The following is a 4,908-nucleotide window of genomic DNA, read 5'->3' as shown; positions in this document are numbered from 1 at the left end:
GAATAGGGATCCTAGAATTAGGTAGTGAGAAGGATAGGGCATGGTGGGGAGAGTGTGGATCCTTGAAGTGGAGATTTAGGAGGTGGTGCAGTTTTTGATAATCATGAGATCTGGGCTATGACCATGGGAGTGGGTGGCTGAGGTGTGGTAACAGGAGAAAATCACTGGGATGGAGTGAATGGCTCAGGTACATGGACCAAGATGCCATGAGCATTGTTTGTATTGCAGAACAAGATTGTGGACCAGTGTGAGAGGCTGCAGTTACAAAGTGCTGCCATCACCAAGTATGTGGCGGACGTCCTGCCAGGGAAGAACCAAAGAGCAGTGGTAATTCCTCTTCTTTCCTCTCTACTCGGCCCCCTTAGACTTACGGACTTGGGCAAGTCTAGGGTCCCTTACCAACCTCACAGACTCACTGTGCTACTAGCAAAGCTTCCAATCCCTCAGAGACTCAATTTTACCATCTGGGCAGGGTAGACTTGTTCCTGTACCATACTTGGTGCAAAGACTCTGCTAGCAAATGACTTTCTTGGGTATCTTGGCAGAGGGGATCAAGAAAGGTTGTATTCACCTACCATCTAGTCATTTTCTGCCCAGCTCCAGAATTATAAAATAACCTAGGACTTTTACATTGAATATTCTCTGTGACAATCTTATGAAGTAGGTAGCAATAACATTCCCATTTACAAATAGGAAAATGGGTCCTTATGGAGGTTAAAGAGGTTAACTGACCTGCCCAAGGCCGCCTCCTGGCAGTGGGTTCCGTGACCTGGATCTTCTGTCTCCCAGGCTAGTGCTCCTTCTGCTATATCCCACTGATGATTCTTTTTTTTTTTCTTTTTGAGACAGGGCTTCACTCTGTCACCCAGGCTGGAGTGCAGTGGCACAATCTTGGCCCACTGTAACCTTTGCCTTCCTGGTTTCAAGCAATTCTCCTGCCTCAGCCTCCCAAAGCTCTGGGATTACAGGTGCCTGCCACCATGCCTGGCTAATATTTTTAATTTTTATTAGAGACAGGGTTTACCATATTGACCAGGCTGGTCTCAAACTCCTGGACTCAAGCCATCCTCCCTCTTTGGCCTTCCAAGTGCAAGGATTACAGGTGTGAGCTGCTGTACCCGGCCTCCACTGCAGATTTTTTGTTCAGTGGACTCATGACCACTGCTGTGTCATCACTCTTAAGTATGCATATCAGGGGAAGAGCCTATGAATTTCTTTCTGCACATCCCCTCCCTCCTTTCCCTATAGTACATGGAGCAGACTTGGTACCACATTAGTCAGGGTTCTTTTAATTGCATGAAACAGAACCCAGTTGAACAAGCATAAGAAAATGGGGCGTTTCCTGACAGGATACTAGGGGTCCTCCAAGGACCTAAAAGGGGCTAGACTAGGAACCAGAAAGCTGCTAGGAGTCCAGGCAGCTATTTGGTGCCCATCTATGCTTCGCTTTGCATGATGGTCTCCATCTCCCTCCTCTGCCCTCTTCCCCTCTTCTTCCTTATCCTTTTTATTTTATTGTCTTAATGCACTGGTTATGACCTTAGTACTGTGTTAAATAGATAAATAGAAGCTAGTGTGGCAAATCCTGGCTTTTTTTTTTTTTTTTTTTTGAGACGGAGTTTTGCTCTTGTCACTCAGGCTGGAGTGCAATGGCGTGATCTCGGCTCACTGAAACCTCTGTCTCCTAGGTTCAAGCGATTCTCCTGCTTCAGCCTCCCATGTAGCTGGGATTACAAGCTCCTGCCACCACACTCAGCTAATCTTTTGTATTTTTAGTAGAGATGGAGTTTCACCATGTTGGCCAGGCTAGTCTTGAACTCCTGATCTCAGGTGATCTGCCCACCTCGGCCTCCCAAAGTGCTAGGATTACAGGCGTGAGCCAGTGCCTGGCCTGACAAATCCTGACTTTAAGAGGAAAGCTACCAACATGTCACCAGTTATTTATTTAACAAATCTTTATTGAGCACCTACCATGTGCCAGATACTGTTGTTCAATGGGTTAGGCATTCCCCAGTGAACAAAACAGAAATTCCTATTTTCATGAAGCCTACATTCTTGTCACAGAAGAGGGACAGTAACAAATAAAATATATGTTATGTCCAAAGGTGATATGTGCTTTGGGGAAATATAAAACAGAAAGGGGAATAAGATGGATTGCAATTACATGTGCTGTGACCAGGAATGACTTCATTAAGAGGGTCGAGGCTGGGCGCAGTGGCTCACGCCTGTAATCCCAGCACTTTGGGAGGCTGAGGCGGGTGGATCATGAGGTCAGGAGTTTGAGACCATCCTGGCTAACAAATAGAAAAACTTAGCAGAGCCTGGTGGCGGGTGCCTGTAGTCCCAGCTACTCGGGAGGCTAGGAGAATGGTGTGAACCCTGGAGGCGGAGCTTGCAGTGAGCCGAAATTGCACCACTACACTCCAGCCTGGGCGACAGAGCGAGACTCTGTCTCAAAATAATAATAATAATAATAATAATACAAAAAGTTAGCCAGCTGTAGTGGCAGGCACCTGTAGTCCCAGTTACTCGGTAGGCTGAGGTGGTAGAATCGCTTAAACCGGGGAGGCGAAGTTGCAGTGAGCAGAGATCGCACCACTGTACTCCAGCCTGGGGGACAGAGTGAGATACCATCTCAAAAAAAAAAAGGAAAAGAAGAAGGATGACATTTGCACAGCAACCTAGGAGATAAGGGAATGGACCACACATCTGGGGAATGAGTGTTCTGAAAAGAAGGAATGGCAAATGCACAGGCCCTGAGGCAGGAGTGTACCTGATATGCTGTAGGGGCAGCAAGGAGGCCTGTGAGGTTGGAGCGGAGGAACGCAGTGAGAAGGCAGTAGAAGATGAGGCCAGAGAAGCAATGAGCTAGATTGTATCCTCAGTGGCCACATAGGGATTTTGCCTTTTATTTGGATATGATGGGAAGCTGTTGGAAATTTTTGGGCAGAGCATGATAGTATAATTTAAGATTTAAAATAAACACTTTGGCCAGGCTTGGTGGCTCACTTCTGTAATCCCAGCACTTCGGGAGGCCGAGGTGCGCAGATCACGAGGTCAGGAGTTCAAGACCAGCTTGACCAACATAGCGAAGCCCCATCTCTACTAAAAATACAAAAAATTAGCTGGGCATGGTGGTGGGTGCCTGTATTCTCAGCTACTCGGGAGGCTGAGGCAGGAGAATCACTTGAACCCAGGAGGCGGAGGTTGCAGTGAGCCAAGATTGTGCACTGCACTCCAGCCTGGGCAACAGTGCGAGACTCCATCTCAAAAAAAAAGAAACACTTCGGCTGCTATGTTTAGAAGTGATTATGGGCAGCAAGGGTTAAAGCAGGGAGACCAGTTAGGAAGCCATTGAAATAATCCAGGTGGGAAACAAGTGTGATCTGGACCTAAGCAGTGGTGGCAAAGCTACTGAGAAGTGGCTGGATTCTGCATATATTTTGAAAAGGCAACAGGATTTGCTGATGGACTAGATGTAGGCTATGAAAGAAAGAGAAGATGTGTCAGGATAATGCTTAAGTTCTTTTATTTGAGCAACTGGCAGGATGGAGCAGCCATGAACTGGGGTGGGGAAGGACTGCATGTGGAGTGATGGTTGGCGGAGGCGGGGAGGGGAGTGGGGGAGACCAGGCGTGTTAAGTTGTTGTGGGCATGAGATACCTATTTGACATCCAAGTGAAGATGCTGAGTGGGTAGCTGCATATATGAGTTGGGAGAGGGCTGGGTTGGAGATAAAAATTTGGGATTTATCAGTGTATAAATAGTATTGAAAGCCGTGGAAAAGGATGACATCACTCAGTGAATGAGTGTAGACACGAAAGAGCAGGGATCCAAAGACTGAGTTCTAGGGCACTTCACCTCCTATTGAGAAGACAGGAGGAACCAGCAAAGGGGACCAAGAAATCAGCTAATGAAATAGAAGTAAATTAAGAGAACAGAGTGTCCCAGCATGGGTTCCAAGGACGTGGGAGAGATCACTGCTCTCAAATGGTGTGTGTTTATTTTACTATCTTCTCACAGGTATAGATTCACGTGATTACTGGCACAATTAAAATACAAAACAGTTCCATCATAAGGACTCCTTGTGCTACCCTTTTATAGCCAATGTACCCTTTCCTCTCCCCTTGTATTATTGTTAATACAAAATTTCTGAATTTGGATTGCTAATCTCAGTAAAACATTTTTAATTTTTGTTTTAGGATTTTTGCATGTATGCTCAGGAGTGAGATTAGTCTATGAATTTCATTTCTTGTACAGTCCTTATCAGATTTGGTATAAAGGTTATGTAAGCCTTATTCAATGGATTGGGAAACAGAACTCTTTTTTCTTAAGGGTTTACTTAAGATAAAGTTGTTCTTAGTTTTGATCAAAGTTGCCACAGGTTTGACTATTAGTCTTTAGAACCAGCTTCTAGTATTTTTGATCTGCTATTTTGTATCTCTGTCTTAATTTCATTATTTATTTCTTTTTTTTTTTTAGACAAAGTCTCACTCCGTTGCCCAGGCTGAAATGCAGTGGCGCAGTCATAGCTCACTGCAGCCTTGAACTCCTGGGCTCAGATGATCCTGCTGCCTTGGCCTCCCAAAGTGCTTGGATTACCAGCATGACCCGGTACTGTGCCTGGCCTGTAGAGTTCTATATGTATGTCTATTAAGCGTATTCATTGGGCTGAGCGTGGTGGCTCATGCCTATTATGCCAGCACTTTGGGAGGCCAAGGCAGGAGGATCACTTGAACTCAGGAGTTTGAGACTATTTTGGGCAACATAGGAAGACCCTGTCTCTACAAAAAATTAAAAAATTAGGCCGGGCGCGGTGGCTCAAGCCTGTAATTCCAGCACTTTGGGAGGCCGAGACGGGCGGATCACGAGGTCAGGAGATCGAGACCATCCTGGCTAACACGGTGA

The 4,908-nt window shown here is 45.9% G+C and overlaps 1 protein-coding gene across 1 annotated transcript in view; it reads left to right on the top strand.

Moving 5' to 3' along the window:
* Positions 1–229: 229 nt before the first annotated feature.
* Positions 230–4,908, top strand: part of BSPRY (B-box and SPRY domain containing) — an 18,760-nt gene continuing 14,081 nt past the window's right edge. The window contains exon 1 of the mRNA XM_011950105.1: positions 230–327. The gene's annotated coding sequence lies outside the window, so the exon portion shown is untranslated. The remainder of the gene's footprint in view (positions 328–4,908) is intronic.

Source organism: Colobus angolensis, unplaced genomic scaffold (genome assembly GCF_000951035.1).
Source record: "Colobus angolensis palliatus isolate OR3802 unplaced genomic scaffold, Cang.pa_1.0 Scaffold301, whole genome shotgun sequence".
NCBI lineage: Eukaryota > Metazoa > Chordata > Mammalia > Primates > Cercopithecidae > Colobus > Colobus angolensis.
The sequence above is the reverse complement of the archived record's forward strand: the minus strand, read 5'-3'. Positions and strand labels throughout refer to the sequence as shown.